Consider the following 13,932-nt stretch of genomic DNA (forward strand, 5'->3'; position numbering starts at 1 on the left):
TATACTGTGGGAGAGGGACATACAAAGCAACAAAGAAATCATCTTATAAATGTGTTAGAAACAATCGCATGAGAGAAAAAATCATTTGAATACATATCTTAGGATTCATTTCCCTAACATCACCTTATCTGACCTTTACTGCTTGACTCAGACATATATTAGATATTGCAAATAAGGGAAACCATGGGACCTATGTTTCTTTGGGCCTGGCTTACTTCACTTAATATAATTTTTTCCAAGTCTTTCCATTTTCTAACAAATGGGACAATGTCATTCTTTCTGATGGAGGCATAGAATTCCATTGTGTATATATACCACATTTTCTTGATCCATTCATCTACTGAGGGGCATCTGGGTTGGTTCCATATCTTAGCTATAGTAAATAGTGCTGCAGTAAACATAGTCGTGCTGTAGCTTTAGTGTGGTCTTGTTTGTAAACATTTGGGTAAATGCCCAAAAGTGGGATTGCTGGGTCGTAGGGGAGCTCTATGTGGAGTCTTTTGAGGAACCTCCATACTACTTTCCAAAGTGGTTGAACAAGTTTATACTTCCACTATCAATTATTGTCAACTATCAGCACTCTTCATTCTATATTCTATCCCCATTTCCTCTTGTTTCTTTCCTACATTGTGTGTGTATGCATGTATATATTCATCTATTTACCCATCTATATAAAATCTATTATCTTATTTGTATATCATGATTGTTAGTATAAACTATGAGGATCATAATTATACATATGATAGAAAAACTAGGATGTGAATTTAATCACAGAGGTTTAGTGGAATTCATCAGATACAAGAGACAGAAAAATAGGTGTCTGTAAACTCTTATATCCTATCGTGGTGTGAGTCATTCTCTTGGGCTGAGTAGAGAAATAATGTTATGTTAGTAGATCAATTACAAACACAAAGGTGGATAAAATATGTTAGAAACGTTTGTCATAGGATGGTCTGGATTTCATACATGCCTATAAAGTACTTGAACCACACCCACCCTTATTTTTACATGCTTCTTTTATGGGAACACTCTCATGATTTGGTTGGTTGACAGTTTTGGGGGTCTTGCATTCTTTGTGATGTAGCATGGCAGTTGGTGGTGGGAATTGAAAGTGGCTATAGTAGATGCATACTTCTCTATGGATATATTTCTTCCTCCATATACACCCTTTAAAGTGATTGGATTAAAGGTAGACATTTGACTTAGGCAAAGGAATCTGGCATTATTTTCTGTAGACTAATAAGGATGTTGATTTTTAAAAAATGAGCTGGGGATGGGCACTGGTGGCTCAAGCCTGGAATCCAACTACTCAGGAGGCTGAGATTTGAAGATCATGGTTCAAAGTCAGTTCACGCAGGAAAGTCTTGGAGACTCTTATCTCCAATTAACCACCAGAAAACACACACACACACACACACACACACACACACACACACACACACACACACACACACACACACACACACACACACACACACACACACAGAAAAAAAAGAAAAAAAAGGACTGGGCACTGGTGGCTCATGCCAGTAATCCTAGCTACTCAGGAGGCTGAGATCTGAGGATTGAAGTTCAAAACCAGCCCCAGGCAGGAAAAATCTATGATTTTTTTTTCTTCACAGTTTAAAAGAGTTTATTTTATAAAGTGAAAGTAAAGTCCACTCAGAAGGGTAAGCAGCAGGACCTGGAAACTGGATGTCTCTCACTGCGTGGTCCTGCAATGATGCTTTATGTTGCCTCTATCCTCCCCCTTTCTCTCCTTCCCTCAGGCAACCTGTCAGGGTATGATTGTTCTGTCTGAATCGAGCCAGGCCTTCTCCAGGTCATGGTAGGCTTCCCTGCTTGAAACAGTCCAGATCCTCTCTGGTATGGTGCTCTGAGAAAGGTGTGTTTGGCCTCAGACATGATGAGATCCAAGACCCTTCCCTGAATGTGGCCTGTCCAACCAGTTCACTGATGTCCTTCATTCCCCTCCCCTTCCCTCACCAATGTTCCCTGACTGCTGAGGGGACATGGAGGGCATCAGGCTCTATTCTGGCTATTTCCTGTAGAATAGGGTGGAGGGAGGGGATGAAGGGAGTCCATAATCATTTAAGAGGAGACTCAGAGGAATAGAGGGGATTTTAAGCAGTTGTAGTGATGCTGGTCTTCAGGTCCTTGGTTGTTGGTTTTAACATCCATGATTATTTGTAGTTTGACTTGATCTTTTGTTGTCTTCAAGCCCTACATTGGGCACCAAGATGATGCACGAGTGTAGTGGGTTCTTGTTCTCGAACAAAATAGAAATACATGTCAGGAACAGCAAGCACAGTTTTAGAATTTATTTAGTAAAGAGAAAGCAAAGGCCACAAATGATTATCAGGAACCAGAAACTGGTTGTCCTCCATGAGACTAATCTCCATATAAAACTACCTTCCCTTCCAAAAAAAAAAAAGAAGAAGCTAGGAGTGGAGCTGTAGCTCAAACAGTAGAGCATTACACTTGAGTGAAAGAAGCATAGGTAAGCACTTAGACTGTGAGTTTAAGCCCCAGGATGAACACACACACACACACACACACACACACACACACACACACACACACACACACACACACACACAAATTGTCCATTTCTTTCTAAAATTACAGGTGCTAAATATCTTATTTGTTGATACTGGAAATAGTTTGCATAATAATGAAACCATCCAAGAGGAAAGATGAGCTGAAAAGGAAAGAATGAATGAGGTGGGATAGAGGGATGGTTGGCAAGTTGGAAAAGAGGAAAAGATGGGAAAAAAGGACTGGAGGGAGAGGGAGAGAAAGAGGAAATGAGAGAGATGAGAGAGGGAGAAAGACAAGAGAGAGAAAGAAATGTCATGAGTTGGTAAAATCATTTAAACTTCTAAACTAAGTTTTACCTGAAGCTTCCCAATTACATGGGATTATTTCTATTGTCAGAAGGTGGATTCATGTTTGCTACTTACAATAATAAAATGCTTAGAGAAGATGAAGAAACAAACAGGAGTGAAACTGGGCAGAATTCATCTAGCAGCTGAAAGAGGAGTGGCGGAAAAGGGTGTTTAAGCTACTTGTTAGTGTACATAGATAGCCCAAAGGAAGTCAAAATTATAGAACAAAATTTGGAGATGCAAGTATGCTGGAAGATGCATCGATTCTTCTCTAGCTTGATTTGTGAAGTATGGACAATTACAATTAAACCATGTTCAGAGAAAAATCTACAACCAGGGTAAATTCAGTATCAAAAAATGAATCCCTTCTTGACTTCAAGAGTTCAAGTCAACATAATTCCAGAGGAGGAGACAGAAGAAGCATCTGAATTGACCAGGAAAGGCAGGTTTGGATGGTGAGTTGGTCCAAAGACATAGATTTCTTGTTTATTAAGGTTTCCTGTTAAAAAGAAGTCTGGTCCCCTGCTCATTGGAAAGAATAGCTTCTTTGTCTCTGGAGAAAGATAATTTTAAACCGAGGATTCGGATATTAGAACCCAAAAGCTTCTGGAAATGGAGATATAGGATGGTTCCAAGTAGAAAGAGGATAGTCCCCAAAAAAGTGTCTCAGGAAGATTTTAGAACTACAGGGCTTGCCACTATATTTTTCTAAATCTTATTGGAAATCATGAATATTCCAGAGATCAAAAAATAGAGGCAGTCAATATGCAAGGAAATGAAGCAATGGTTTTAAACTCTCTTTTGAAGGTCTTTGTTTGTATTCAACTTGATAGAACTGCAGCCATCTTGCATCAAAACCATTGTGATTACTGCTGAGTAACCCTAGCCATTGTATGCGTCATAGTTTCACAGTAAACCTTAAACAGATAAAAATCAGTAGAGTAACATGTGAAGCCTTAAAATTAGACAATGACATCAGGGAAATGCTAGCTTTTGACATTAACTTAGGGAAATCAGGTACATTTCAGGTGGGATGAAGTCACTTTTGTCCTAGCCCTTACATACACCTTCTTCTTGAACAAAACTGCAGGCATTCAACTACTCTTACTTCCACCCAAGCCCATTTTTGTCTCGGTAAGCCCCCAATAAATCTCACTGTGCAATTCTAGATCTCTCTGCTTTTCTTTCTTAGGTCTTATGGCACTTTGGGGATAGTCTTCAGAAATTAGATTGTTTGAAACATTAGTAAAAGCATTTGCAAGCAAAATTTTAGGTAAAAGTCAAATGCATAAGCCAATAAAGTGTTGATTAGTTCAGTCAGGGATGGGATCTGACCATCTACCTACCTGAGTCCCCAGTCTGTGGTGCTCCTTAAGGACACTGTCACCCCAGTTTACACAAGAAAACTATTGTTCTACCTCAAAGGAATTTGTGTAATCTAGTCCAGTTACCCAGGGTAGGAAAATAGTCTCTGATATGGTTCTGTAGCTCTGGTCTTGGGTTTGACAGTTGTGATGATCTGTATTTTCAAGAACCTGCTGAAAGGAGAGAAGCCTCATCTGGTTGTGGCTTTGAAGACTGAGATCTCAAGGCTTCATTTCTACTTTTATCAGTGGCTGTGGCTAATAAGAAAGTCTTGCAAGCCCACAAAGAACTATAAAAAAGTATTGGACCATTGTTTTCTTTCATAGGGCATCTCACAGGGATAGTAAAGAATGTCTTTTTCTCAATCCACACATATCATCCATCCATTCAAAGACACTTCATATTCCTGTCTATGTTTCAAATTTCAGCATGAATACCATCTTCTCTAGGAAGGAAGCCTCCATTGTTTCTTTCCTTGTTTTCCTAGATTGGGAACATTTTCCATACCTGTAACTGTCTGTCTGTCTACTGCCATTAAATTGCAAACACTGCATTGAAATTGGACCAAATGATTCATTTTTATATCTCTGGTACTTTTATGAAAATACAAAAGTATATTTATATCAATTAATTCATACCAAAATGGCAAAAAAAGATGAGTTAGAATTTAAGAAGGAAGCAAGGTCAGAGATATTTTTGTAACATCCACTTTTGTGAATTTATATCTCATTTGATATTAACACAGCATCTTGAGGAAATTGGATAGGCTGTTCCTTCAGATTAGCAATAATACCATCTGATGATCATGAATACTATACATAGACATGAAAGCCTTAAGTCTTAGCCAAAGAGATGGTTCTCTGATTCTTAGACTTTTGGAATTGAAAAAGAAACTGCTAAAATTGCATTCTGGTGTCTGTGTCATGTTCACTTGTAGCCTGAATATTTATTTTGAAGCTATTATTACTGATATTTGTTTTCTGCTTGCTTGTCCTCAAGGTCTCATAGGACAGGATTCGTCCTTATCTCTTTAGTGGCTAGTCCAGGGTAGAAAGACTTGCTGATTGACAAAGCAGAGTTTCCTAGAACCTTATTTGTGATAGCAAAGTTTATTAGGCACTAGCTACAAACCTCCTAATAATTAGATATATAATTTTATGTTTATATAAAGATTTTCAAGTTTATGTGTATAAATACTCATTTACACACACACACACACACACACACACACACACACACACACACACACACCACCTAGGCTTGTACATCTGGACAATGCATTTCCATTTTCCTCATCATCTGAGAATAAATTTAATCAAGCAATTCAATAGCTATAAAGAGAGTAATAAAGCATTTTGCAATTAGAGGCAACATTCTCTAAGTGCCGTAATAACACAGTCGTAATCTACAGAAAATAATTAATGACTAAATAACATCAGTGACAATGTTGCCTTTCTAGCTTAGGGTGAAGGCAGAGTCAGTATAAGAACAGAAAAACATTTGGATGCACGGGAAGGATGGATACAGGACTGACCTAAAATTTAGTAAACTGGAGGTAACTGGCCTGGGTTGTATGTCTTCAGGGATCCATTGGATGAGATGTCTGGGCAGAATACCAAGGACTTTACCAAAGTTGAGGAAATGAGCCAATTGATGTGAAACCAAGTCAGTGGCTCCTTTACTTACAACACATTAACCTTATCCTTATGTTTATGGAAGCAGGAGATATACACTGATAAAAATTACAAATTAAATCACATTAAAGTAAAAAAACCCCACAAGTGCTCATTAGAAGAAAGATTAAAAGAAAAAAAGGGAAACATTTACACATTTTAGGATAAGAATGATTTTCTAGGTGTTGGAACTCAGGAGCAAGCAATACATAAAAAACACATTAACAATTTAAAAATTGAAAACTTCTGAATGTTAAGCAATAAAGCAAACAGAAATGATTTTTTTTGCTAGACATATGGAAGATAAATGTCATCAGAGAATAGAGAATGCTTAGAAATCAGTACAAAAATGCTAATATAATAGAAAAAGAGACTATAATTAGAACTCCTTAAGGCAATAAATTTTATTAGGGAGAAAGGAATGTGTTAAGTAAGTCACTAATTTCAGCAGAACATGAAGAGAGAGGCAATGTGGCAAGAAAGAAAGATCAGAAAAAGACAATATAGTAATTACTTTCTTGTGGCCACACAACTGCACTTAACTCTAAACATGGTTGGTGTTGGGACAAATGGATCAGGGTGAAGCAGAGTGGACAAACCCTATGAAACATACATCCGGGTACCACTGACTTGGGTCTGTGATCCTGGGATGTCTAAGAGATGAACCTCAAGCAGCTACATGTGACAGCCTTAATGTAGCCTGGAATTCATGCTGGATGAGAATTCAAAAGGGACCAAATAACCAGAGGCAGCTACTAGAATTTTGGGGAAAAAATCTAAAAAATGTTTTAGAAAATCTTTATGCACTTCAAAAAACATTAAAATCAAAAATTGTCTTTCAAACAAATTATGACTCTTGATATCTATCTATCTATCTATCTATCTATCTATCTATCTATCTATCTATCTATCTATCTATCTATCTATCTATCTATCTATATTTATAGATAGATATCTTGGTCATGGGGTCTGAACTCTGGGCCTGGGTGCTATCCCTGAGCTCTTCAGCTCAAGGCTAGCGCTCTACCACTTGAGCCACAGCGCCACTTCTGTTTTTTTCTGCTTATGTGGTGCTGAGGAATGGAACCCAGGACCTCATGCATGCAAGGCAAGCACTCTACCACTGAGCCACCTTCCCAGCCCTCTTGATAATTTTTGTAGTGGGTACAAATACCCAAAATATTGTGGCTCTGTGCAGACTCACCTCCCTTGCTCGACTCCAACCATTACGTTAAGAAACCTTAATGGAAAGGATGTTTGCATAAATTCAATTACAAAACAATAACAATCACTATTTTTGTCTCATCCTCTATCATATCTACTCTGCATTTGTACCAATATTTGTTCCACTGCAAAGTAATTTAGATGGACGCATGAATGTCCATCTGTCTTTCTGAGCTAAACTCCAGCTGCATCTGGAGCTCCCTGTAGTCTTGTGGTCATGAGAAAGTAAATACTGGGCAGTGTCTCTCTGCTCTTCCCTTCTTGCCACATTACCTTGCTGCTCTACATGGTCTCCTGGAACCAATCACTTAAAATCTCATTTTCTCCTAATAAAACTTGTATTGAAGGAACTGTAGTTACAGAAGGCCTTTTGTATATTTTCCTATTATAGAAGCCACTTGATGTTGACTTCTAATCTGTGAATTTCTGGGTTAATTAGCTTGTGCGTGCCTTGGTGAAGGAGTTCCAAGGCTATGTGTGCTTTTTGATTTTCTGAGAATCTGTTCATCCTTCTTTTCTTTGTATAAGGCTTATTGGTCTGAATACAGTTGATCTTCTGAGAAAGGTGACCGTAAATAGGGCTCTCATCAGTTTTTCCACTCATACCTTTTGGGAAGAAAATGACCAAATATTACCTTCTGTCACCTGTCAGTATTCACAATTAACCTTCAAGGAGAGAATCTAATTAGTGTTGGTTGGGAAAAAGACCTATTACTTAGGATAAGTCATGGCAGTCAAAGGTATGGGATCTCACCAGGATTAGGATGACAATATGGGCTCATCTCTATACATGAAAATAATCAATGGAAATTATATCATCATATCCTCCCAAACCATGTCACGGAGGACAGGGACAGTTCCTTTTTCAAAAAGGAGATACAGGCCAGTCAAAAGCACAGATGAATGCTATGTGTGTGTGTGTGTGTGTGTGTGTGTGTGTGTGTGTGTATATATATATATATATATATATATGTATATATGTATATATGTATATATGTATATATGTATATATTTATATATATATATAGAGAGAGAGAGAGAGAAAGGTGCATATATTGACAGTGCTGTTGTAATTTTGCCTTTCATAGCAAAGCAAAATTATGAGTGTTTGCCTTTTCTTTAGGACTTTATACATACAAACAATTATATTCAGTGAATAGTTATAATTATGTTTATTTTAATTTTGAGATATGAATGCTGCAATAAATATTCATGTATACACAATACCAATTAATAACAATTATTATGTTATATTTGTTTCAAGTGTTTTCTTTTTAATAGAAAGAAATGGTCATTTACATCCACCATGCTCAGCACCAATTCCTTTTCTTCTCTGCAGCTAACACTGTGACTGTTTCATGTTTCAAGCTGCCAATCCATTTCTGTACATTTGTATAACTATTTTATTGCAATCATTTCATAGTTAGAAAAATAACATATCAGTATGCTGTTGGCACTAGAAAATCCCTGAATTTTTAATAGCCTACAAACAAAGAAAAGGTTCATTTCCTGGTACTGTTCCCGATTCCTATCATTGGTACAGATCCTGTTTCCCTAAATTTTATGTTTTCTTTTATCCCTTCAAAGGGAACGCAGGAAGTTAGATGTGAACCACAGAGGTTTCAAATGATTATGCCATAACATAGACTGGTTATTGAGGCATGTTTTTCAAAAGTGTAGTGATTTATTACCACATTCTAGTTTCACCAAATGGCATTAATAAACTCACATGAATGTGTCAAGAGCAAGTACAGGAGTTTGAATTGATATTAACAACTGCATGACAAATTTGTTCAGATCAACCTTTGATCATGGATTCCTTGAGGGTGCCTCTCTTGCATTTCAGCTCCTAATAGTCTCCCCTTTCAACTGCTTGTCTGGTTCATCCTTGAAATTCAGATTCATGCACCATATTTCATTAAGAGTCTCCAGTTTCATTCTTATTGGTAGATTTCAAGTAGATGCCTGCTTGCTATTTGTTGAAAGCAATTGTTAGAAGACATGTTGCTTTTTCTTTATGCTAACCATGCAAGTCTGACTGTCTAGGCCTACTTCCCGCATGGCCTCCCAGTCAGGGGAGAAGAGAAAATAGCAAAACTCACTTCTGAGCTTGCTTTTAGTCTTAAATAATATATTGCTATTCAAAATTATATGTGAAGCACCCTATAATTTAACCCATCTCATTTGATATGGGTAAATAACAGGCACATAAGGAGCACAGTTCTCTGTATGGGGAATGAGTGAGCGCTTGCTTTTCCTTAGAAAACACAATAACTAAAATCACTCAGCTTGATGTGTCTGAAGGAGGGAGCTCTATGCTCAGATGAGATTGGTCTGCATTTGTCCTCTGAACACACATGACAATTTTCTTTTTTTATTTTATTTTCTTGTAAAGATGCTGTACAGAGAGGTTACAGTTATATCAGTAAGGTAATGAGTACATTTCTTGCCAAGCATTGTTATCCCCTCCTTTGTTTTTCTCCTACTATTCCTTCCCTCTCCACATGACTGTTTTCTCTCTCAGGTTTCCTACCCATCATTCCAAGGCTGGTGAATCTGGATCTGTCATGTTCCTCTTCCTTTCCCTCTCCATCATCTCTAGGGGATGTAGTTCTAAGTTTTGTAGATTTTTTTGATATGTTATGGGGATTGAACACTGTCTCTGAGCCTTTTCTCTCAAAGCTAGCATTCTACCACTTGAGCTATAGTACCACTTCTGGTTTTCTGGTGGTTAATTGGAGATAAGAGTCTCATGGACTTTCCTGTCTGTGCTGGCTTTGAATCATGATCTCAGATCTCAGCCTCCAGAGTAGCTAGGATTATAGAAGTGAGCCACTGGCGCCTGGTTGTGCTAAAATTTTACTAGGTATTTTTACTTACCTCTGACCTGTATCATCGACACAGTATTTCTGTTTAGCTGGCAGGTACACTTCTCTTTTCTCACCCCAACTCCTCATTTTCTTGTTCTATTTATTGCCAAGCAACATTACATTCTCATCCCATTTCAGCAAGTAAAATAATAGCTTTCCTGAATTTTCATCAGGGGAAAGGGAACATTGCAACTGAACACTGTGTGACTCTAATTGAATATTATTCTGAAAAGTTGTTTCCCAAATCTTTTGGAAGGTATGCTTTAAATGTTAGTTTTACAAAATTCAGCATTTCAGCTTTAGCTTTGAGAATGGCTTATCTCCAGACTCCAGTGGATGAATTTGTAGTGGGGGTGGAGGGTAAGATGGTAAATGTCTGCATTCTGAGGAGGGACTGTGATAATGCATTTAGTTTCCCATAATACTAGGAAGGCACAGCAAAATACTGCAGCTGCACCATGGATAGTGCTTTTGTTTTTCTTAATTAGCTGCTATTTTTCTGTACTCTCTGTAGAGCACACATGACTCCTTTGTATGGTTTTGTTTTCATATTCCTTGAGTTGTGTGTTATTACAGGTACATTATTATTATTAATCATATGATTTACAGTGACACAAGCTCTGGATAAATTAACACACATTTTTGAAAGAGTGGTAGGAACATAATGGATCTGTTCTGCAGTATCTAAGTTTAGCGACTTGCCTTGCCCAAATTAGAAGCTTTAATTTGAACCATAATAGGCTTTGTATATTTTGCACATGAATATATGCCTGAGTTAAAAAAACAACAAAACTAAAGCTACCAGCACAACTATGTTTATTGCAGCATTATTGACCATAGCTAAAATATAGAACCAACCCAGATGCCCCTCAGTAGATGAATGGATCAAGAAAATGTGATTTTATATATATATATATATATATATATATATATATATATATCTCAACAACATTGAGATATCACCTCATTCCAGTTAGAACAGCAAAAATCAAGAACTCTAACAACAACAGATGCTGGAGGGGATGTGGACAGAAAGGAACCTTACTTCATTGTTGGTGGGAATGTAAACTTGTTCAACCACTTTGGAAAGCAGTATGGAGGTTCCTCAAAAGACTTCACATAGATCTCCCCTATGATCCAGCAATCCCACTTTTGGGCATTTACCCAAATGTTTACAAACAAGACCACACTAAAGCTACCAGCACAACTATATTTATTGCAGCATTATTTACCATAGCTAAGATATGGAACCAACCCAGATGCCCCTCAGTAGATGAATGGATCAAGAAAATGTGGTATATATACACAATGGAATTCTATGCCTCCATCAGAAAGAATGACATTTCCCCATTTGTTAGGAAATGGAAAGGTTTGGCAAAAATTATATTAAGTGAAGTAAGCCAGGCCCAAAGAAGCATAGGTCCCATGGTTTCCATTATTTGCAATATCTAGTATAGGTATGAGTCAAGCGGAAAAGGTCAGATAATGTGATGTTAGGAAAATGAACCCTTAAATATGTATTTTAATGTTTTCGTTTCTTTCATGCATGTGTTTCTAACGCATTTATAAGATTATTTCTTTGTTGCTTTGTATGTCCCTCCCCCACAGTGTAACCCCCGCTTTCACTATATTTGATGTCAGTATAACATGTGGAGGAGATGGGGACAAACAAGTTGTTTAAGGATTCAGGTGGACCTGTTGCAACAATGAGAAGTACAAAATGTCATGTCAAAACCAGCTTTACAATGTCGGTGTAGGGGGGGAGGGGGGTATAATTGGGTGGGGGGAGGGGGGAGGCGGGGAAGGGAGGTGAAGGGTAAACAAAGGAGGAGGCTGCAATGCTTGGTAAGAAATGTATGAATTATCCTGCCCATGTAATTGTAGCCCCTCTGTACAGTATGTTCTCAAATAAAATAAAATAAAATTAAAAAAAATGAAAAAAAATGTGATTATATATATATATATATATATACACACATACACATATATGTATATATATACACATATATATGTGTATAATATACATATATATACACATACACATATATATGTATATATACATATATATGTGTATATATACATATATATGTGTATATATACATATATATATATATATATATATATATATATATATATATGAAATGCTATGCTTCCATCAGAAAGAATGACACTGTCCCATATGTAAGGAAATGGAAAGACTTGGAAAAATCATATTAAGTGAAGTAAGCCAGGCCCAAAGAAATTTATAAGATATTTCTTTGTTGCTTTGTATGTCCCTCCCCCACGGTATAACCCCTGTTTTCACTGTATTTGGTGTTGGTATAATTTGTGGAGGGAAAGGGACAAAACAAATTGTTTAAATAGGGATACAAGTGGACCCATTGCAATAATGAGAAGTACAAGACGTTATGTTGACAAATGAACTTTACAACTTTAGCGTGGGGGAGGGTGGATGCAAGAGTGGAGGGATATGGGAAAGGATGGTAAGGGGAAACAAAGGAGGAGACAGCAATGGTTGATAAGAAATATACTCATTATCTTGCCCATGTAATTGTAACTCCTCTGTACAGCATTTTCACAATTAAAAAAAAGAAACATAGGTCCCATGGTTTCCCTTATAATTAGTATACATCTAGGATAATCTTAGCAGATGAGCAGAATAGCTCAATAACTATGTACATATGACCACATAAGATGATGCTAAGTGAAATTAACTCTAAGACATGGACACGAGAGGTTTTTCTTTGTTGTTGTTGTTTTTAACTTATTATGTGATTTCTTGTTTCTTTTGTATGTTCTTCTCTATATGGTATATCCCCTGTTGTCACTATATTTGATTTTGGTACCCTGATATTGTTTATATGTTTATTTGAATTAGGGAAGAGAAGAGGACCAACAGAATGGTGAGACAAAGGACAAGGGGAAACTAATGCAATAGTGATTATAACAAGACAATGTGTTGGAAATGATTTGTACAACTTGAAGGGCGGGAGGGAAAGTAGGAGAAAAATGAGGGAAGGGGTAACATGTTTGACAAGCCAGGTGCCGGTGACTCACACCTATAATCCTAGCTATTCCGGAGGCTGAGATCTGAGGACTGCAGTTCAAAAACAGCCGAGGCAGGAAAGTCCGTGAGGCTCTTATCTCCAGTAAAACACTCAGAAAACCAGAAATTGTGCTGTGGCTCAAGTGGTAGAGTGTTTGCCTTGAGCTGAAGAGCTGAAGGACAGCACCCAGGCCCAGAATTCAAGCCCTACCACTGACAAAAAAAAAAAAAAAGAAAAAGAAAAGAAATGTACTATTATCTTACTTACATAACTGTAACCCCTCTGTATATCACCTTGACAATAAAAAAGTGTGTTTTTTTAAAAAACAACAAAAAGTACAAAAGCACCCTATATTTTTGTGTTTTTAGGGGAACTTGGTTGTCTAAAGCAAACAGATCTAGGAATAAATGGTAGGTATTATGCTTCATTTGCCAGTCATGGGTTTGATGTGGCCGGAGAAACCCCCGGGAAGGACTGATTAATAATAGTATGATTCTGGTTAGGAAAAGTGCGTGAGGTTCTGTCATTGACTTCCTGTCCCTGCTGCAGATCTCAACAATCTCCTGGATATAAGAGAAATAAATCATTGGAACTATGTAACATGAACATTTCCTTTAAGAGCATGATCAAAAAATTAACAGTGCAATTGTCCTTGACAGACTTAATTATTTCAAATTCGGAGGTTTACTCTATTGTTACGGGCTTTAATTGTACCCCTGGGGTAAATTAGTATATTCTATTTGTAGATCTGGATGCTAACTTCATTTTGGGAATACCTAGTAGGCATCTTTTACTAAGTAAGAAGATGGTTGTCAAGTGCAGTTTGGGGAGGTGAGTTGTATGAGAGCACACTTTTCAAAGTCAT

The sequence above is a fragment of the Dipodomys merriami genome, unplaced genomic scaffold, assembly GCF_024711535.1.
Source record: "Dipodomys merriami isolate MVZ:Mamm:240054 unplaced genomic scaffold, mDipMer1.0.p SCAF_7, whole genome shotgun sequence".
Lineage (NCBI taxonomy): Eukaryota > Metazoa > Chordata > Mammalia > Rodentia > Heteromyidae > Dipodomys > Dipodomys merriami.